Source organism: Bufo bufo, chromosome 4 (assembly GCF_905171765.1).
Source record: "Bufo bufo chromosome 4, aBufBuf1.1, whole genome shotgun sequence".
Taxonomy (NCBI): domain Eukaryota; kingdom Metazoa; phylum Chordata; class Amphibia; order Anura; family Bufonidae; genus Bufo; species Bufo bufo.
In genome coordinates, this window is record NC_053392.1 from 287,409,600 (window position 1) to 287,433,000 (window position 23,401).

At 46.9% G+C, this 23,401-nt stretch overlaps 1 protein-coding gene across 5 annotated transcripts in view; it reads left to right on the plus strand.

The window, feature by feature from the left end:
* The first annotated feature begins 3,902 nt into the window (after positions 1 to 3,902).
* MYO6 (myosin VI) overlaps positions 3,903 to 23,401 on the plus strand; it is a 262,279-nt gene continuing 242,780 nt past the window's right edge. For all 5 annotated transcript variants that reach the window (XM_040428669.1, XM_040428670.1, XM_040428671.1 and 2 more), the window contains exon 1: positions 3,903 to 4,028. The gene's annotated coding sequence lies outside the window, so the exon portion shown is untranslated. The remainder of the gene's footprint in view (positions 4,029 to 23,401) is intronic.

Below are 23,401 nucleotides of genomic sequence, written 5' to 3' on the forward strand. Positions count from 1 at the left end.
AAATCCCATGGATTGCAAGATGAAAAACAACATGGGTTTACTTCAGGGAGATCATGTCAAACAAATCTTATAGATTTTTTTGACTGGGTGAATAAAATAATAGACGGTGGAGGTGCAGTAGACATCGCATATCTAGATTTTAGTAAGGCTTTTGACACTGTCCCACATAGAAGACTTATCAATAAACTGCAGTCATTGAGCATGGACTCCTATATTGTTTAGTGGATTAGGCAGTGTCTGAGTGACAGACAACAGAGGGTGGTAGTCAATGGAGAACATTCAAAACAAGGTCATGTTACCAGTGGGGTTCCACAGGGATCTGTACTGGGACCGATTTTGTTTAATATCTTCATAAGTGATATTGCAAAAGGCCTCGCTGGTAAGGTTTGTCTTTTTGCTGATGACACAAAGATATGTAACAGGGTTGATGTTCCTTGAGGGAAACGCCAAATGGAAAAGGATTTAGGAAAACTAGAAGAATGGTCAGAACTCTGGAAACTGAAATTTAATGTGGATAAGTGCAAGATAATGCACCTGGGGCGTAAAAACCCAAGGGCAGAATATAGAATATTTGACACAGTCCTGACCTCAGTATCTGAGGAAAGGGATTTAGGAGTAATTATTTCAGAAGACTTAAAGGTGGGAAGACAATGTAATAGAGCAGCATGAAATGCCAGCAGAATGCTTGGATGTATAGGGAGAGGTATAAGCAGTAGAAAGAGTGAAGTGCTTATGCCGCTGTACAGAACACTGGTGAGACCTCACTTGGAGTATTGTGCGCAGTACTGGAGGCCATATCTCCAGAAGGATATAGATACTCTAGAGAGAGTTCAGAGAAGAGCTACTAAACTAGTACATGGATTGCAGGATAAAACTTACCAGGAAAGGTTAAAGGACCTTAATATGTATAGCTTGGAAGAAAGAAGAGACAGAGGGGATATGATAGAAACTTTTAAATACATAAAGGGAATCAACTCGGTAAAGGAAGAGAGCATATTTAAAAGAAGAAAAACTACCACAAGAGGACACAGTTTTAAATTAGAGGGGCAAAGGTTTAAAAGTAATATAAGGAAGTATTACTTTACTGAGAGAGTAGTGGATGCATGGAATAGCCTTCCTGCAGAAGTGGTAGCTGCAAATACAGTGAAGGGGTTTAAGCATGCATGGGATAGGCATAAGGCCATCCTTCATATAAGATAGGGCCGGGGGCTATCCATAGTATTCAGTAGATTGGGCAGACTAGATGGGCCAAATGGTTCTTATCTGCCGACACATTCTATGTTTCTATGTTTCTATTGTGGAGTTCTCCTTTATAGAGGTGTCAGATACAACTATACTACAAGAGGATTTAGACAAGCACGTTCATAGTCGCAGGTGCACGTCCATAAGGCTAACATGCAGACAGCAAACAAAACAAGTATGGCAGCACATTAGTCATACAAACAATAAAACGGGATAGGGATTATACTAAACTAAAGGGGTATTATACCTACATACATGGAAAAATAGAAGCTCTTTGCGCACATGCCCGATCAAACGTTTTCATGTATAGAAGGTATAATACCACTTTAGTATAATCCCTATCCCCAGTTTTATTGTTTGTATGACTAATGTGCTGCCATACCTGTATTGTTTGCTGTCTGCATGTTAGCCTTATGGACGTGCACCTGCGACTATGAACGTGCTTGTCTATATATTTAGGGTAGCGGCCTCTTTTAGATTGAGCATTCCTCACCCTTCTGCCCAGGGCTTCTGACCAGTGATGGCCAGTTCGCAGTGTTCGCCAGCGAACATATGCGGGCTGCCATCTTTTCTCACAAGTCCAGCGATGCACAGGTAAGTCCTTACCTGTGCCTGCGCCGCGAGCCGGTCTGAAATCAAATGCGGTCACCGGGAGCAGGCAGTTCTGAGAACAGCTGCCGGGGGCCTTCATCAGGCTGTTCTCGGAACTGCCTGTGTAACATCCCAGAGTATGTCACTAAAACTCTGTCACCCTGCTATATGATGTTAAAGTATAAATGTGTTAATATCCTGTGTAATCTGACATTTCCATGTACACCAGCAGGTGGCAGCAATATGTAAGTAGACCATAGCTAGTTAATAGACCTAGGCTGGTATAGACCATTCCAGGCTAGCTTCCCCCTATCTGAGGAGGAGTGGAATGTTCCCACATCGTACTTCAGAGGGAGGACAGAAAGTTCTAGGCAGTGTACCAGCCACCCCCTGTTGGGGTAGGCTGTGTTGATAGGAGCTCTCAGAAACAGGGACCCCAACCAAGGATCCAAGCCTCTCCTGAGGCCCCAGATCAACCTTCCCAGCCTGAGTCCCTTAGCTCAGCTGGTAGACAAAGGAAGCAGCCATCTACAGAACTATCAGATCTCCAGGAAGCCACCCATTCCCTGTGAGCAGTCCTGTAAGTACAGATTCCAAAACAAGGAGAAGATAAGTACCTCCACAGCTAGTCAGGCCCCTTTCAAGCAGACTAAAGACAGAGCAGAAGATAGATACCTGCCAGATTCTACTAGGCATATGATCAGATGCAGAATATATATATAATTCCTGCCACATATTGCCAATACCTGCTGGGACTCTAGACTATTGCTGTAACTTGTATGGATCAAAAGCTGCATAGCATATCACCAAGTAAAGACAAGTTGGACCCTCTTTTCTGTGTGGAATTCCATCATTCCTCAATTACTCCTATTAACAACACTCAATTTGTTGTATGTGAGCCGGGATACAGGAGTCCAGCCGTACCAAGGTAGGAGACACCGTTGACACTATACAGAGACAATATCCCCCTCTGGCATTCCTTACCTAGTACGTGTGCTCATACCATCTTAAAGGGCCCTGCTACAGTACCTGCGCAAGCTGCAACTGGCGTCACGAACTTATACACATATATACTGACCCACTGCATAGCAGCCCACTGACCCAGTGTCCTGCTCATTGCACCTGCTCCCGGTGACCGCATTTGATTTCAGACCGGCTCACGGCACAGGTAAGGGCTTACCTGTGCATCGTCAGACTTGTGAGTCAAGATGGCAGTGAGCGAACACTGAGAACTGGCCATCACTGCTTCTGAGCTGAGTATATATGTAGCTGGTTCCTACTCCGCCCTGAACATTGCAGCCTTCAGTCAAGCCCAGGAGAGGCAGTTCTGTTAGGGCTCGTTCACACCACCGTATGGCTTTTCAGTGTTTTGCAGGCCGTTTTTACGTTTCAGTAGTGTTTCCGGTTCCGTTTTTCCGTATGACATATACAGTAATTACATAGAAAAAATTGGGCAGGGCATAAAATTTTCAATAGATGGTTCTGCAAAAACGGAACGGATACGGAAGACATACGGAGTACATTCCATATGTGTTCCGTTTTTTTTGTGGACCCATTGACTTGAATGGAGCCACGGAACGTGATTTGTGGGCAATAATAGGACATGTTCTATCTCTGAATGGAACAGAAAAACGGAAACTGAATGCATACGGAGTACATTCCGTTTTATTTTTGCAGAACCATTGAAATGAATGGTTCCGTATACAGACCATATACCGAATGCAAAAAACGGCCAGTATGTAGAACGCAAAAAACGTTTGTGTGAACAAGCCCTTAGTGTTATGGACCGATCTGCAGAAGCCATCTTGATGTTATGTGCGCTAAGAGCTTGTATCTTTTACATGTATAATGGAAGGGGAACACCCCTTTAATCCAGGTGGGGGGCACAGTGACCCTGTATGTATTAGTGCCTCAGTATTTGATATATTCAGGAATCTGGGTGACTCCTCCACTATAAACGTGTCATGATGGCGCTGGGGTCAGTCCCAGGCCTTCAGCAGACTCCATCATCCAGGGGGAGGATCCCGCACACAAGGTGAGCCGGCACAGGCTCCGCCCCCTCGGCCGGCCGTGGAGGAGGCGGGCGGCCTGGTGACGTCAGCGGGGCAGTTCTCCGGTGCTGGGCGCTGAGGCTGTGCGGTGCTCCGGGGTCAGAGTGTCAGTGTCCCCGGCCTGGTGTCCGTGCGGCGGAGCGGGTGAGTAGCTCTCCGGGGATGTAGTGTGGACTGTTTGTTCTGCCGGAGCCCCCTCCCCCGGTCCTGCCTGGATCCCCTGCTTTCCCTATGGAATGGGATACTTCCTAGTGGAAGCTGTCACACTGCTGCTGTCATCTCTGCCTATGGGGGAACTTAGGAAGTCTCACCTGTGGAGTGCGATGATCACACTGTATTATTGACTGTAGATGTAGCAGAGCTGGGATTGTCACCTCTGTGCATCAGGAGAACTTTCCAAAGGGAAAGGGGCGGAATACTTTCTACTGCCTGATTTCAGGTTGGGGTCATTTACTGAATCACTACTACTACGTTACCCATTCTACCCTTAGACAGCCCCTTAAGAGGGGGGCTTTACCTGCAGTCCTCATCCAGATAACTTGTGCCAACCAACAAACTTAGGTCAGCTACATCATCTGACAGTCTCGCCTCTGCTACATTCAGCTATTCTTTCTGAATGACATTAGCATTGGGACGCGGTTGTGTCTGGGACTTAGTAGGGGATTCGGCATCCAGTATGTGGTCACAATAAGAAGCGGTTGTGTCTGGGACTTAGTAGGGGACTCGGCATCCAGTATGTGGGTCTCAATAAGAAGCGGTTGTGTCTGGGACTTAGTAGGGGACTTGGCATCCAGTATGTGGTCACAATAAGAAGCGGACGCGGTTGTTTCTGGGACTTAGTAGGGGACTCGGCATCCAGTATGTGGGTCTCAATAAGAAGCGGTTGTGTCTGGGACTTAGTAGGGGACTCGGCATCCAGTATGTGGGTCTCAATAAGAAGCGGTTGTGTCTGGGACTTAGTAGGGGACTTGGCATCCAGTATGTGGTCACAATAAGAAGCGGTTGTGTCTGGGACTTAGTAGGGGATTCGGCATCCAGTATGTGGTCACAATAAGAAGCGGACGCGGTTGTTTCTGGGACTTAGTAGGGGACTCGGCATCCAGTATGTGGGTCTCAATAAGAAGCGGTTGTGTCTGGGACTTAGTAGGGGACTTGGCATCCAGTATGTGGTCACAATAAGAAGCGGTTGTGTCTGGGACTTAGTAGGGGATTCGGCATCCAGTATGTGGTCACAATAAGAAGCGGACGCGGTTGTTTCTGGGACTTAGTAGGGGACTCGGCATCCAGTATGTGGGTCTCAATAAGAAGCGGTTGTGTCTGGGACTTAGTAGGGGACTTGGCATCCAGTATGTGGGTCACAATAAGAAGCGGTTGTGTCTGGGACTTAGTAGGGGATTCGGCATCCAGTATGTGGTCACAATAAGAAGCGGACGCGGTTGTGTCTGGGACTTAGTAGGGGACTTGGCATCCAGTATGTGGGTCACAATAAGAAGCGGTTGTTTCTGGGACTTAGTAGGGGACTTGGCATCCAGTATGTGGTCACAATAAGAAGCGGTCGCCTTTTATTGCTGAACCCCGATTTCTGAATCGGAAGAATTGTGGAGCTATCAATGATTGACTAGAAGTGAATAGAGTACAAGGGTGACGGCTGATGTCATTTATTCTACATTTCTATACTAATTAACAGATCTTAGTCATGAGACCCCCCCTCCCCCACCTGCTATTCTGCATAATGGTCATGCTGACGGTTTCCTTATGTCACTGAGAACCTGGCGAAGCGCCTGCGCGTTGTCACAATTTAGGATTTTTGATGTATTGTAGTTTCTGCCTTGGGGTCTCTCTGATGAGAGCCTGGAGAACACGGTGGTCTCATGAGCTGATGTCTTTTTCTCTCCCTGTAGAGAACGTCATCATTTATTGCTATTTTCTTGTCGTTCAGGAGACAATATTTTGGTCAATCCTTTAAACAGTAGGTTATGGAGCAGCGATCAGCAACCTCCGGCTGTTCTGAAACTACAACTCCCAGAATCCTCCTTTCACTTCTATGGGAGTCACAGGAAGAGCCAAGAAAAGTGTGCATGCTGGGAGTTGTAGTTTCACAAGAGCTGGATTGCTGATCCCTGTTCTAGAGCTTTCTGCTGAAACAGAGGCATCCTCTCGCCCTCCCTTTTAGGCTCCATTCGCACAACCATATTTTCGTTCCACATCCGATATGTAGTTTTTGCGGATAACACGCGGACATATTCATCTCTATGGGGACTCAAGAAATGCCACCTGTGTGCCGCCCACATCTTTGCGGCAATGTCCTATTCTTTCCTGTTCCGCGTATAGGCATCTTTATAATGGGGCCTGCAAAAAGTGCGGTATGCACACAGACTGCATCCGTATTTTGTGGATCCGCCAAACGCATATGGCTGTGTGAATGTAACCTTACAGAAGTACAGCAAGTTGTACTCAGCTGTCCCCGTCAGTCCTCTAGATCTTAAAACCCGGTTGTAGTGATGGGTGGGGGTTCTAGCGGGCTGACCTCTGCTGCGCTACCAGTTATTTGGTATTATATGTGTGTACGGTGTAGATATTAGTACGACCAATTATTTTCCTGTCCGGCTCTATAGCTCTACTATCTTGTGTCTGTCCCAGACTTCAGAATTTAACTTTAATATTTTTATTAAAGGGGTTGTCTCACTTCAGTAAGTGGCATTTATCATGTAGAGGAAGTTACTACAAGGCACTTACTAATGTATTTTTATTATCCATATTGCTTCCTTTGCTGGCTGGATTCATTTTTCCATCACATTATACACTGCTTGTTTCCATGGTTACGACCACCCTGCAATCCAGCACTGGTCGTGGTGCTTGCACAATACAGGTAAAAGTGCTGGTGGCTGGGACTGTGGGACGGCACAGTATACATACGCAGCAGCTCCTGTCCCAGCCACCTTGTATTTGCGATGCAGCGGTGGCCGTATCAAGCCGGCAAAGGAATCAATATGGACAATCATAATCCATTAGTAAGTGCCTTGTAGTAACTTTCTCTACAAGATAAATGCCATTGCTGGAGTGAGACAACCCCTTTAATGTTGTATTAAGTGACTAATGCTCTTTGCTGAATGGGAAGTAATTGGCATAATGTGCATCTAGATAAAGATATGGTTCTTCCACATTCTTTGTGATCTCCGCCTAGCCCAGCCCCCACTGATGTCTCTGTGTCTTCATACACCTGCTCAGTTTGGCAGGTGTGGAGCATCATGCTTCTTGCAGCTCTTTTCTTTCCCCTTCATGAGTCAGACCAGTCGGTGACCCTGCCGTCCAGGCGGTGACACGTTTTCACAGTATGTTTGGGAAGCAGAATGCCTGATGTCATTGTTTCTCGTGAGGCGACCAAAAAGTCTTCTGTACGTCTTGTGCTGACAAACTATGACCAAGCCCAGGTTCTAGCAGTGAGTCCTTTGGATTTCAGGCCGCAAGGTTATGCAAAGATCGCAATGACAGTAAAAATAGAAGGCATAGTCTATCCGGTTTGTGCACTCCTAGATACCTCGCCCTTACCGCATATCATCCCTGTACAGGTGTGACCATGCGGACTAATAGATTTTTGTGTTCCGAATATTTGGCGGAGGCCATGCTCCTTAGATGGCTGTGAGCCAAATAAATGTAGGTTGGTCTGACAGCTGTATGTCCTGACTTCCCCATACCCATGCATGTTGGCAGAGCCGAGTGTGCATGTGTTTTCAGTGCCGGGCATCTCCAGTGGCAGCTTGTTTGCAATCAGAACAGAAAGATTGGGCATGTTGAAACCCAGCACACCCAATCCCTTTTAGGGCTCATGCACAGAGCCGTAGCTGTTTTTTCCGGTCTGCAAATTGCGTATCCTGGCCGTGTGTCGCCTGCACTTTATGGAACGTACGTCCGGCCCATAATAGAACTGTCCTATTCCTGTCTAATGCAGACCAGAATAGGGCATGTTCTATGTTTTTGCGAGTGGACCGGACAAACGAATGCGGACGGTACACGGTGTGCTGTCCTCATTTTTTGCGGCACCATTGAAGTGAATTGGTCCGCATCCAACCTGCATAAAATGCGGATCGGATGCGGACAAAACAAAATACGTTTGTGTGAATGAGCCCTTACCTCTGACTGCTTTCAGGAGAGAGTCAAGACACCCCATATATAGCCTAAGGGCTCATTTACACAAACGTGTTTTATTTCCGTGTCCGTTCCATTTTTTTGCGGAACCATTCACTTCAATGGGTCCGCAAAAAAAAAGGAAGTTACTCTATGTGTCCGTATTTCTATTCTGCAAAAAAATAGAACATGTCCTATTATTGTCCGCATTACGGACAAGGATAATACAGTTCTATGAAGGGCCAGCTCATCTGTTGCTCAAAATACAGAATGCACACGGATTTCATTCGTATCTTTTGCAGATCCGTTCTTTGCGGACCGCAAAATACATACGGTCGTGTGCATGAGCCCTAATACTCAACTAATATCATTAAAAGGGTTCTCCGGGAAGTATTTAAAATGGCCGCCAGCAATCTATCCTAGAATCCGAGCAGGACTGGCTGCCTAGGGAGGGGGCAGGGCCTCACTACACACTACGCTCTGGCACTGGCACATGCTACATATTGGTGAGTTTTCCTGTCAGGCTGCTCAGCCATGATGGCATATCATAGGCAGGATCACATCATTACCATCTATTGTAGAGCAGTGTAAGCGGCCAGGTTGCTGGGGCCGTTTTGAATCATTCACGGAGAACCCCTTTAAGGCACATCTTTAGGGCTGTGCTCTGTGTCTGTATTGCGGCCCTCATACAGCAGGTCCGCATGGATCGGATGGCTACGGAAGCATTACAAAGCGCTTCTGTGGAAAAAAATAAAACCTGCTTCTTGCTGATCGCTGACCCATTGACTTTAATCTGCAAACAGCATGCACATGGACGGGGTCCGTGCATTGCGGACTACAGTTTGCGGTCCACAGCACGGGGCACACACCTCACCCATAGCTGAGATAGTGAGATTTTGCCGTAGCAAAGCTCAGTGTCCCACAGAACCGCTCCCCCCAAGTCATGTTTACATGGATCCAGGAATCTGAGATTGGAGCTGCTGTTTGCAGGATCTGTGCACGGGCGAACTGGTTTAGCACTGAGGTAAAACTGTATTGAAGTTTACAGGGTTAATTGTGGAAAAATCTATCTTTTAAGCCGTTTTGTTAGGGAGAAAAGTCAGTGGCAGCTACTAGAGATAAGCAAATTTCCGCTTATGAAATTCGTTCACACTTTGTTGGTAAAAGGTGAATTGCGTTATGGATTCCGTTACCACGGACCATAACGCAATTCTATAACGGAATGCATAGCTTTCCGTTATTCATTCCGTCATAATAGAAGTCTATGGGCTTCCGTTTCCATTAGGCAGGGGAGTGCAACACTCTGTTTATATAGTATGGCAACTATGGGTGGCAGAGGGGCTTGATGGGTATGTGGGTATGCAATGGGCTCTTTTAGCATTTCATACGCCATTACTTGTCAGCGTCTGAAGTGCTAAATGGGGCCAACATGCTTTTAGAGGGTGTCTTTGATAAGGTGGCCGTTCAGTGTATATAAGCATTGGATCGTACAGCCCTCTTATACAGGGTATTGCCTTGCTTATCATTAGTGTTGAGCGAACTTCTGTTTTAAGTTCGGCGTCTAAAGTCCTGCTTCCGGTTAGCGGAGAATCCCGATATGGATTGCGTTGTGGTCCATGGTAGCGGAATCAATAATGGCCGATTATTGATTCCGCTACCACGAACCACAACGGAATTCGGAATCCATATCTGGATTCTCCGCTAACCGGAAGCAGAACTTTAGACGCCGAACTTAAAACAGAAGTTCGCTCAACACTACTTATTTACCACTCATCCCAGTGCTGGTAGGTACTTTTTTAGGTTTCTGGGTTAAGCATTACTTTTTTTGTGCTTATAACTGACAGTAATTCGCATTTAAAGGTTAAGCCATGGCCACTGGGTTATGTGTTTCTGCTTTCACGCTAGAAATGTCTCGACTATGATATATGGAAGGGTATCGTAGGGGCGATAGCCAGGGAACCTAAGAAATGTGCTGCAGGAGCCTAAAGGGAACCTGCCACCATGAAATGCTGAGCAGGCATTACTCACCCTTAGGCTTCATGCAAAAGATCTGCCAAAATGACGTCCGTGTGCATTCCGTATTTTGCAGAACTGAACAGCTGGCCCCTAATAGAACATTACTATCCTTGTCCGTAATGCGGACAATAATAGGACATGTTCTATTTTTTTGCGGAACAAAAATACGGACATACGGAATGCACACGGAGCACCTTTACCTTTAGTTTTTTTGGTGGACCCTTTGAAATGAATGGTTCCATATACGGTTTGCAAAAAAACCCTAAATGGCCATGGAAAGAAAATACATTCGTGTGCATGAGCCTTTAACCGATTCACTGCTTTTCTGACGCTGCTTCAGTGTACCCCCAGTAGTGGCGTAGGATTGTAGGATTGATGGAGGATGAGTCCTGCTCTTTTTTGTTTTACTTTTTGACGTGTTTTTTTTTTTAATTCAGCATGCAAACCCCCTTATTTCTGTGTTGATTTCTTTGTTGATGCTTATAGTGGTTTATCTTACTTGGGTATTAAATGAGTTTTCTGGGAATTTGATGACCTGTCCTCAGGATAGATCATCAATATCAGATTGGTGGGGGTCCAACACCCGGCACTCCTGCTGATTAGCTGTTTTAAGAGGCCGCTTGACCGCTGCAGTCCCCTCAGAGCTTACCAAGCACAGTGCCATACATTGTATAGTGGATGTGTTTGGTATTGCAGCTCAGGCCCATTCACTTGAATGGGGCTGAAATGCACCTAGGCTAGTGATGGCGAACCTTACAAATGCATTGTAAGAACGGATCCGTCTGTCCGTTTGTCATACGGACAAACGGATCTGTTTCTTTTTTTCTAATTTCTACTGGTCTGCGCAGACCGGAAGGACGGATCCGGCACTAATACATTCTTATGTAAAAAGAAATATGTCGATTCTGGCAAGTATTACGTTTTTTTGGCCAGAGATAAAACCATAGCATGCTGCGGTATTAGGCCTCTTTCACACTTGCGTTGTCCGGATCCGGCGTGTACTCCACTTGCCGGAATTACACTCCGGATCCGGAAAAACGCAAGTGTACTGAAAGCATTTGAAGACGGAACCGTCTTCCAAATGCGTTCAGTGTTACTATGGCACCCAGGACGCTATTAAAGTCCTGGTTGCCATAGTAGTAGTGGGGACCGGGGGAGCGGTATACTTACCGTCCGTGCGGCTCCCCGGGCGCTCCAGAATGACGTCAGAGCGCCCCATGCGCATGGATGACGTGATCCATGTGATCACATGATCCATGCGCTTGGGGCGCCCTGACGTCACTCTGGAGCGCCCGGGGAGCCGCACGGACGGTAAGTATACTGCTCCCCCGCTCCCCACTACACTTTACCATGGCTGCCAGGACTTTAGCGTCCCGGCAGCCATGGTAACCACTCTGAAAAAGCTAAATGTCGGATGCGGCAATGCGCCGAAACGACGTTTAGCTTAAGGCCGGATCCGGATCAATGCCTTTCAATGGGCATTAATTCCGGATCCGGCCTTGCGGCAAGTGTTCCGGATTTTTGGCCGGAGCAAAAAGCGCAGCATGCTGCGGTATTTTCTCCGGCCAAAAAACGTTCCGTTCCGGAACTGAAGACATCCTGATGCATCCTGAACGGATTTCTCTCCATTCAGAATGCATTAGGATAATCCTGATCAGGATTCTTCCGGCATAGAGCCCCGACGACGGAACTCTATGCCGGAAGACAATAACGCAGGTGTGAAAGAGCCCTTATCTCCGTCCTGATCAGTCAAAAAGACTGAACTGAAGACATCCTGATGCATCCTGAACGGATTGCTCTCCATTCAGAATGCGGGGGGATATGGCCTCATGCACACGACCGTTGTTTGCTTCCGCGTCCGTTCCGCCGATTTTAGCGTTTCAGGTGCGGACTCATTAATTTCTATGGAGCCGTCGAAAATGCGGATAGTGCATCGTTTGGCATCCGTGATCCGTGGTTCCAGTCCGTCAAAAAAATATAACCTGTCCTATTATTTCCGCGGAAAACAGTTCGCGGACCCATTCAAGTCAATGGGACCGCTAAAAAACGCGGAGGCACACAAGATTGTCATCCGCGTCCGTTTTATTCCTATCATTTGCATGGCAAACCTGTCTTAGACTTTTTTTTTACATTCCTTTCTGTCTGGTGGTCCTCCAAAAATAAAGGAAGACACACGGAAACAAAAAGGGAAACGGATCACGCAACAACGGAACCCCATTTTGCGGAACGGAACACAACAACGGTTGTGTGCATGAGGCCTAAAACTGATCAGTTCTTTTCCGGTATGGAGCCCCTAGGACGGAACTCAATGCCGGAAAAGAATAACGATACTGTCAAAGTACCCTTAGCTATAACACCCTGCCTACGTTCGATGCGCTCTCTGTGACGCTCATAGTGCGTCCTGCGCTGATAAATGGCAGGAAATGTCTAAGGCATACTGGTACACCATAGACTTTTTCCAGGGTGCGGGTGCCCACAGAGAGGGCACCGAGTGCCGCCTCTGGCACCCGTGCCATAGGTTCGCTATCACTGACCAAGGCCATGTGACCGATGTACAGAGTCCTGGAAAGGAACGGTGTCTTCATGGCTTCCTGTCCCTTGCTCATCCCCAGGATCTCTGGAATGCTGGTTTCTTTAGGCTTCCTGCAGGGAACACATTGAGAATATTTTCCTGTATAGACTAAAACAAGGGAAGTACAGTACATTACCTTGTCCATTATGTACACTATGTTGCAATGTCTGCATGACTATATACTGGTACATAGTAACAAAATGACAACGAGCGGAGCGACATGCCGTCAAGTCCGTGGAAGTGTCTTCCTCAGGAGCAGACACAGCTTAGATGATTTTCTGGAAATGATTGACCTCCATGCTCATGTAGATATATCGAATTCTTGTTTTGAACGTTGATCCAGTCTGATCGCCCCTTGGGGTCAGGAGGGACATCTGTAGGATAGGATGGCTCATGTCTGACGGGTTTTTCTGGATCAAAAGGGGGAAACACATTTCCAAAGTTTAGCTATGCCCCTTCACTTCATCGATATCCTATCCCATCTCAGGCTACACGGCGACATGTGTTGCACTGCGACATGCTGTGACTGCGACGTGAGAGTTGCACAGAAATCCAGCTTTCGTATTCGCAACTTGTCGCAGAGTGACACCATAGACTATCGTTACAATAAATCTGTGATATTTAATCATGAATTAAAAAAAATATTTTAAAAAGCCCAGTATCTACAAACTCCTTAAATGGTATTCCGGCCACAAATCAGGATGCCGTTTTGGCCAGAATGCCTCATTAAGGTGGATTACACTGGGGGAATTTGTCACCTAACTTAGGCTACATACACACGACCGTTCCATTTTTTATTTTTTTTGCGGGGCCTCGGAACAGAGCAATGGATGCGGACAGCACACGTCTTTTGCGGCCCCACTGAAGCAACGGATGTAACATGGTTATAATGGAAATAACGGAATGCCCAGACAGAATGCAAAACGGAAGCCTTTAAAAGGTATTCCGTTTGCTTTCCGGCCTAAAAGAAGTCTATGGGAAAGCATAACGGATCTGTCTGGGTCCCGTTATGTAAGACGGAAAACAATTTGTTTTCCATCTTGCATAACGGTAACCAGACAGATCCGTTTTGATTCCCATAGACTTCAATTAGGACGGAAAGCAAATGGAATGACTTTTAAAGGCACATGCGCTGCTTTTCCTAATAAGAGCAGCGCATGCCCAGTCTGCCCCTGCCAGTGGCGCGCTCTTACTTCTCTTCCCTCTCTGAACTCTGACAGGAATAAGCCGCTTGTAGAGACAGAGTCGGAGCAGGGAGAGCGCCAGTGGCAGACTGGGCATGCGCTGCTCTTATTAGGAAAAGCAGCGCATGTGAAGTTAGAATAAAGCCATGGACGAGATTTCTCTAAAGCTCCTCCATGTCGCGTGCAGCCATGGACGAACTGGCTGCACGCAGAGCGGTGCTGAGGGGGCGGGGCTCATTCTAAAAACATTACCATTCAGATTTTGTTAATAACGTATATTGGGAAACTCTTATTTTATACTACTAGAAGTTATGCAGGATTATATGTAGAAACTTGTAGAACTCCTGCAATGTATAAAGGGATCTTTTACAATTGATTTCTTCAATTTTACGCAATTGGATGGGGGGTTTATAATTCATGGGACTTTATAATGTTTGTGTCTTACTGTAGACAGAGACTGACAAAGCTCCTGCTCCAGGAGGGGGGACATGGCTGACCTCCTTGGACACACAATGTAAGACACAATAGGTGGAGATGAATGGAGCAATGGCTGGGATTTCTTATCTGTGCATTTTCTATGCTTAGTGTTCTTTTAAGTACTGATGATCATATAATCAATAACCAAATATATCTAATTGGCAGATCAATTTTAGAAATTTAGAGACTGTGTTTAGCTGTTTGTTTCACATATACACTGGTTTCATTATTTAGAAAATCAGGAGAAATGACCATATAAAACCTCTCCAAGGGCACGTGCCACACGGTGCAGATTTTATGCAGACTTTACGTGTGGAAAATCTGCAGTGTAATACAGTACTGGTTAGGCTACGTTCACATCAAAGCTCTCAATTTCCATTCTTCTTCCCCGATGAATTTTCCACCCTGCAAACTATTTTCTTTTTAAACTGAATATTTGTATTTGTGTAAATCCACACGTCTTTGGCCAGCTTTATTCCACCAACCCAATGTTGTCAGGCACAGGCGACCAAACCAATGCCGTTGGGCTGTCAGGCGCAGCCGACCAAACAAATGCCGTTGGGCTATCGGGTGCAGCCGACCAAACCAATGCCGTTGGGCTGTCAGGCACAGGCGACCAAACCAATGCCGTTGGGCTGTCAGGCGCAGGCGACCAAACCAATGCCGTTGGGCTGTCAGGCGCAGGCGACCAAACCAATGCCGTTGGGCTGTCAGGCGCAGGCGACCAAACCAATGCCGTTGGGCTGTCAGGTGCAGGCGACCAAACCAATGCCGTTGGGCTGTCAGGCGCAGGCGACCAAACCAATGCCGTTGGGCTGTCAGGCGCAGGCGACCAAACCAATGCCGTTGGGCTGTCAGGTGCAGGCGACCAAACCAATGCCGTTGGGCTGTCAGGTGCAGGCGACCAAACCAATGCCGTTGGGCTGTCAGGTGCAGGCGACCAAACCAATGCCGTTGGGCTGTCAGGTGCAGGCGACCAAACCAATGCCGTTGGGCTGTCAGGTGCAGGCGACCAAACCAATGCCGTTGGGCTGTCGGCCGCAGGCGACCAAACCAGTGCCGTTGGGTGCGGATAATTATTGCAGTCATGGTCTCACAGAGTACAGTTGCGGTGTTAGGCCTGATGAACTGAACCGTTTGGTGATGTCCGCATGCGTTTATGCATTGAGTTGCTGCCACATGATGGTCGTCCATGTGGATTCCAGTTGGCTGATAAGTATTTGCAGATGCACGTACCTAATAAAGACCGTGTAGATGCTGTAGTTTGCTGCCCCTTTGTAGTATTTGGGTTGTGTGGACATAAGAACGTGTAGTCATGTGGAATCGTCTGGAATGTGTGGTTATGGCTGTAGAGGCTGAATTACAAGACACGGGTGGACAGTCTGTTATCTTTTGGAAGGAGCTGGCATTCACTACATAGCTTTCTTCTTAGACATGCCAAGGCGTCCAGCTACAGTAGTGCTACAAACCCTTCATTGTGCTTTGGGGGTTGGATGCTTCTCAGCCCTGAAGGCAGATAACATTTCTGTCTGATCTTTACAATAATCGTTGTGAGAATAGAAAATGACTCTTCAGAAAAGACAGCGTGGTTGAAGTGAGAATGGACTGACCTCACTCATTTGTGGTAATTGGGAGATTATAGGCTCAGTGTTTTGGTGGAATATTATTGACTTTTCACTGTCTGCCCTTTTCAATGTAATTGCCATAGGCTTATTACAAAAGCTGCATTCATATTGAAGCTAGTATGTTACAAAAAGGCTTAGGGCCACAGTGATGGCGTTATTATGGTATAGACTTAAAGGGGTTGTCTCATTTCAGCAAGTAGCATTTATCATGTAGAGAAAGTTAAAACAAGGCACTTACTAATTATACACTGCTTGTTTCCATGGTTACGACCACCCCACAATCCATCAGTGGAGGTCATGCTTGCACTCTATATTAAAAAGCGTTGGCCGGGGCCGTGGGAGCTCACATAGGCTGGTGATTTTTCCTATAGTGTGCAAGCACAGCCACGCTGCTGGATTTCAGGATGGTCGTAACCATATAATGTGATGGAAAAATGAATCCAGCCAACAAAGGAAGTAATATGGACAATAACAATACATTAGTAAGTGTCTTGTAGTAACTTTCTCTACATGATAAATGCCATTTGCTGAAGTGAGACAACCCCTTTAAAGGGGTTTCCAGGCTCCTGATATTGATGAGATGTCCTCAGGATAGGTCATTGGTATCCGATTGGTGGGGGTCCTCTAACCTACACCCCCAATAATCCCTGCAGCTTCTGGCACCTGAACTAACCTTTCAACTGGGCCAAAAACAAAAGACTGTTCAAAGTGTAGTGGCCATGCCAGGTTACTGCTGACTCCGCTCTGATTCAGGCAAATTCTGGTGCCGGAGGCTGCAGGGAGCAACTGATGGGTGGTGGTGCCCATCGATCAGTTATTGATGACCTATCCTGCTAAGTCATCAATTTCAGGAGCCTGGAAACCCCTTTTTAAGCATTGGTTGAATAGACACTGTAAGTAAGCTTGCATTATTTCACACTACTGTCAGAGACCGTTCCATCATTAACAGGAAGAATACCGCAGCATTCTACCATGATGGAAACCATTACAAGTCAATGGGGTCCATCAGGTGCCCCTGGTGTCCATCATGTGACAGATCTGGCAGTGCCTTCATGGTTTCTGATTCTGGACACCATGACTGTATGTGTACAAAGCCCTACTTAAAAAAAGATTAGAGCTTCATCTCTGACAAACAGGTTATACTGGGGGATACTTGACTGGATAATTAGCTGAATTAATGACCAGATTGATTAATACTAAGAACTCGTGTACAGGTGCGTATCATGGTGCCACAGAAATGAAGAGAGCTGTGCTTCTGTAGCCACCTCTCCACCCAGAACATGGGTCAGGGGATATACAGTACAGACCAAAAGTTTGGACACACCATCTCATTCAAAGAGTTTTCTTTATTTTCATGACTATGAAGGCATCAAAACTATGAATTAACACATGTTGAATTATATACATAACAAACAAGTGTGAAACAACTGAAAATATGTCATATTCTAGGTTCTTCAAAGTAGCCACCTTTTGCTTTGATTACTGCTTTGCACACTCTTGGCATTCTCTTGATGAGCTTCAAGAGGTAGTCCCCTGAAATGGTCTTCCAACAGTCTTGAAGGAGTTCCCAGAGATGCTTAGCACTTGCTGGCCCTTTTGCCTTCACTCTGCGGTCCAGGTCACCCCAAACCATCTCGATTGGGTTCAGGTCCGGTGACTGTGGAGGCCAGGTCATCTGGCGCAGCACCCCATCACTCTCCTTCATGGTCAAATAGCCCTTACTTTCAAAGTTTTCCCAATTTTTCGGCTGACTGACTGACCTTCATTTCTTAAAGTAATGATGGCCACTCGTTTTTCTTTACTTAGCTGCTTTTTTCTTGCCATAATACAAATTCTAACAGTCTATTCAGTAGGACTGTCAGCTGTGTATCCACCTGACTTCTCCTCAACGCCACTGATGGTCCCAACCCCATTTATAAGGCAAGAAATCCCACTTATTAAACCTGACAGGGCACACCTGTGAAGTGAAAACCATTTCAGGGGACTACCTCTTGAAGCTCATCAAGAGAATGCCAAGAGTGTGCAAAGCAGTAATCAAAGCAAAGGCTACTTTGAAGAACCTAGAATATGACATATTTTCAGTTGTTTCACACTTGTTTGTTATGTATATAATTCCACATGTGTTAATTCATAGTTTTGATGCCTTCAGTGTGAATCTACAATTTTCATAGTCATGAAAATAAAGAAAACTCTATGAATGAGAAGGTGTGTCCAAACTTTTGGTCTGTACTGTAGGTTCTGAATATGCACATAAAGGTCTAAAATGGGAATACGCCTTTAAACACGGCTCAAGTGCACCGGCAATTTTTACGTCTGTTTGCACCCTTTAAAATGTTATATTATTGGGTATTTTGCCACCATTGGTGCCATTATTTTTTTCAGATATGAAGTAGGAGGAATTTTAGCCCTTCCCTAAGTTATGAAGAGCTTTACTGTGTATTGCTCCTCTCCACATCTCCAGTAATTACAGTGTAAATGTAAGATGCAGTAAAACACTGCGGCGCTGGCCAGAGCCGTAATTATGTGGCATCTGAACGAGGCTCGCTGTAGTGCAGGAAATGGATGGCTTGTTAACCAGAGTGCTTCTCTGTTCTGTAGAATTGTTTTCCATTTTCACTGTGAGTAATCTTCGCCAGTCACCGTATGAGAAATGCTGGGAGTGAGAGTGTGGGAGTAGTACGCTGATTGTTATGGAGAGTACTTCATGTGACCAATAGCTATATTATTAGAGGCCAGCTCCTGGCTTTACACTTGCCGGTAAAATAGTCGTTTTCTTGTTTTTGGATCGATTTCAATCTATACATTTTCATAGTGCTTAATTGAAATGTAGCATATCTCTGGTGGGCTCCCTTGTCCATTTAGGGGGGAGATTTATCAAACTGGTGTAAAGTAGAACTGGCCTAGTTGCCGATAGCAGCCAATCAGATTCCACCTTTCATTTTCCAAAGGAGCTGTGAAAAATGAAAGGTGGAATCTGATTGGTTGCTATGAGCGACTAAGCCAGTTCTACTTTACATTAGTTTGATAAATGACCCCCTTAATCCTTTGTGGCAGGAGTCATGAACTTTGTAACAAAATGCCACATATAGCAATTTCCTTTCCTTGGCCCTCACATTTATCAGCTACCAATTTATATAGCGCCATATTCAGCAGATTATTACTGATATATTTACAGATATATAAAAAAGAGAACATTTTTTATTTTTATTTTTTAACCGGTGACCTATCCTCTGCATAAATTATCAGTATAATGGGGGTCTGACGCCCTGGGCCAGCTGTTTGCCTTTTCTCTGCTCACAAAGCACAGCAGCGTACATTATATAGCGGCTGTGCCTGATATCACAGCTCAACCCTATTCACTTCAATGGGGGCTGAGCTGTGCCTTGGCCACGTGCCCGGTGAACGTGATATCACATGGCCTAGGGAAAGCTACAAGAAGACTGCGGAGCTACTGTGAGTGCCTCGGCTTTCTTGATCAGTTGACCGGCAGGGGTCCCAGGTGTTGGACCCCCACCAATCAGATACTGATGACCTATCCAGAGGAGGGATCATTACTTAATGAATCTCAGAAAACCCATTTTAAAGACATGAATATCACTCACTTCCCCCAATGGGGCTCCCAATCCAAATTCCCTATCAGTCTGTCTTTGGAGTGTGGGAGGAAACCGGAGTACCCGGAGGAAACCCACGCAAACATGGGGAAGTCGGAAGTGTTCCCTTTATAAGGCCTCTTACACACAAACATTGTGTGCCCGTGGCCGTATTGTGGCCCGCAATACACAGGCACCGGCCCGTGAGCACTCCGCATCACTGATGCGGAACCATTCACTTGAATGGGTCTGCAATTACGGAGATGCGGAACAGAAGCACTGATCGGAACCCCATGGAAGCATTACGCAGTGCTTCTGTAGTGTTTGTCTGTGAACTGCTTCTATTTTTTTGCGGTGCAAACGTATCACGGACCCGTTCAAGTTGAATCGGTCTCGACGTTGCCCGTGCTTTGGGGACCCAAATAGCGGTCCCCAATACACGGCACGGATGCGCAACGTTCGTGTACAAGAGGCCTAAGAGGAATGTTTAAAGGGGTTGTCCATTTTCAGGAAAAAAAAAACTGGGCAACACAGACTTGCCTGCAGTAAAGAGTAGATCATTTCTTATCTGACAGTAGCCATGCCGCCGATCCAGTTCTCCTGGCTGAGCTCGGTTTACTTAAGTGCAGCAGTGATGTCATTTCGACAACACATGACTTCTACAGCCAGTCACTGGCTTCTTTGGTGCACCTCTGAGGCCAGTGGTTGGCTGCAGCGATCACGTATTGTCAACGTGACGTCACATCTGCAGCTGTGTGAACAGAGCCTTGCCGGGAGAACAGGAGTGGGGGCACGGGAAATCGGACAGCCACTTTAATGATTTAATTGTTCTCATGAAGCAGCTGGTTGTAGTGGTACAAGATGATTTCACTACATACTGTATCTTTGGATTTACTGCAGTTCCCCTTTAAATCACTCAGCACCTTGTAGACTGCATTAAAGGTGTAGAGCAGGGGTGGCCAACCTGTGGCTCTTGAGCCACATGCGGCTCTTTGCTTCTTCAAGTGCGGCTCTAGCTGTGGAGCCGGGAAGCAGTCAGGCCGGCTCACTCTCCACCCCATGCTCAGATCTCTTCTTCTGATCAGGCACTGTTGCTACTTTGCAGCTCCAGCTCACTCTCCAGAATGTCCTGATGCACACAGTGTGAGAACGTAGTACGTGGTGAAATACTACGATCTGACGTTGTGCTCATCAGGTCACAGTGGAGAGCGTGTCAGACCTGCAGAGTAGCAGGTGCTCGAGCAGGAGCCCAGTGCCTGATCAGGAGAGGGAAGAGATTTTGTTTTAAATGATAGAACTGAGCATGGGGGTCTGATCTAAGCATGGAAGGTTCTGATCTGAGCATGGCGGGTGTCCTGATCTGGGCAATGGGGTTCTGATCTGAGCATGGGGGTTCAGATTTGAGCATGGGGGCAGATCTGAGCATGGGGGGGGGGGGGGGGGGGGAAAGAATTGAGCATGGGGGGTCAGATCTGAGAAGGGGGGAGATCTGAGCATGGTGGGGGAGATCTGAGCACTGAGGGTCTGACAATGGGAGTCTGATTTGTGTTGTCTGATCCGAGCATTGGGAGTCTTATTTGGAGGTCTGATGAGGTTTGGGGATCTTATTTTAGGTCAGATGAGGATTGGGTATCTGATTTAGGAGTCTTATCTGAGGTCTGATGAAAAATATATTTTTTCTTTGCTAATGAAAAATAATTAAAAAAATATTTTTATCAGACCTCAGATCAGATGAAAAATCATTTTTTCTCTTATTTCTCTTTGCTAAAAGGTAGGTGCATCTTGTAGGGCGAAACATACGGTGTAAATGTATAACTTGTGGCTCCTGGTAGTCATACATTGTTTTTTTTTGGCTCTTTGTGTCTGTAAGGTTGGCCACCCCTGGTGTAGAGAAAGTTGATAGCACTAGCCTATGTGCGCTCCCATGGTCCCAGCCACCAGAGAGGCTGACGTTTTTTCCTATAGTGTGCAAGCACGACCACCACTGATGGATTGCAGAGTGGTCATGTATAATGTGATGGAAAAATGAATCCAGCCAGCAAAGGAAGCAATATGGACAATCACAATACATTAGTAAGTGCCTTGTATTAACTTTCTCTACATGATAAATGCAACTAAGGCTACTTTCACACTTGCGTTCGGGGCTCCGCTTGTGAGTTCCGTTTGAAGGCTCTCACAAGCGGCCCCGAACGGATCCGTACTGCCCCAATGCATTCTGAGTGGATGCGGATCCGCTCAGAATGCATCAGTTTGGCACCGTTTGTCCTCCGCTCCGCTCAGCAGACGGACACCCGAACGCTGCTTGCAGCGTTTTCGTGTCCGCCTGGCCGTGCGGAGCCAAACGGATCCGTCCAGACTTACAATGCAAGTCAATGGGGACAGATCCGTTTGACATTGACACAATATGGTGCAATTTCAAACGGATCCGTCCCCCATTGACTTTCAATGTAAAGTCAGGATTATACCATCAGATCGGAGTTTTCTCCAATCCGATGGTATATTTTAACTTGAAGCGTCCCCATCACCATGGGAACGCCTCTATGTTAGAATATACCATCGGATTTGAGTTACATCGTGAAACTCAAATCCGACAGTATATTATAACACAGAGGCGTTCCCATGGTGATGGGGACGCTTTAAGTTAGAATATACTGAGAACTGTGCACATGACTGCCCCCTGCTGCCTGGCAGGTGCTGCCAGGCAGCAGGGGGCAGACCCCCCACCCCCTCCTGTATTTAACTTATTGGTGGCCAGTGCGGCCCCCCCTCCCTCCCCAGTATTAATTGTAACCAGTGCGGCCCCCCTCCCTCTATATTCATCGGTGGCCAGTGCGGATATTAAATATGAGCAGTGCGGTCTCCCCCTCCCTCCCCAATATTAAATATGAGCAGTGCGGCCTCCCCCTCCCTCCCCAGTATTAAATATGAGCAGTGCGGTCTCCCCCTCCCTCCCTCCCCAGTATTAAATATGAGCAGTGCGGTCTCCCCCTCCCTCCCCAGTATTAAATATGAGCAGTGCGGTCTCCCCCCTCCCTCCCTCCCCAGTATTAAATATGAGCAGTGCGGTCTCCCCCCTCCCTCCCTCCCCCCCCAGTATTAAATATGAGCAGTGCTGCCTCCCCCTCCCTCTATTCATTGGTGGCCAGTGCGGATTCAAAGTATTGTGATCAGTGCGGCCTCCCCTCTTTCCCCCCCCCCCCCCCCCCCATCATTGGTGGCAGCGGAGAGTACCGATCGGAGTCCCAGTTTAAATCGCTGGGGCTCCGATCGGTTACCATGGCAGCCAAGACGCTATTGCAGTCTTGGCTGCCATGGTTACTTAGCAACAAATAGCAGCATTATACTTACCTGAAGAGCTGCGATCTATGTGACCGGCCGGGAGCTCCTCCTACTGGTAAGTGACAGGTCTATAGGCAATGCGCCGCACAGACCTGTCACTTTACCAGTAGGAGGAGCTCCCGGCCGGTCACATAGATCGCAGCTCTTCAGGTAAGTATAATGATTCTATTTGTTGCTAAGTAACCATGGCAGCCAAGACTGCAATAGCGTCTTGGCTGCCATGGTAACCGATCGGAGCCCCAGCGATTTAAACTGGGACTCCGATCGGTACTCTCCGCTGCCACCAATGATGGGGGGGGGGGGGGGAGAGGCCGCACTGATCACAATACTTTGAATCCGCACTGGCCACCAATGAATAGAGGGAGGGGGAGGCCGCACTGCTCATATTTAATACTGGGGAGGGAGGGGGGGGAAGACCGCACTGCTCATATTTAATACTGGGGAGGGAGGGGGGGGAAGACCGCACTGCTCATATTTAATACTGGGGAGGGAGGGGGGGGAAGACCGCACTGCTCATATTTAATACTGGGGAGGGAGGGAGGGGGAGACCGCACTGCTCATATTTAATACTGGGGAGGGAGGGAGGGGG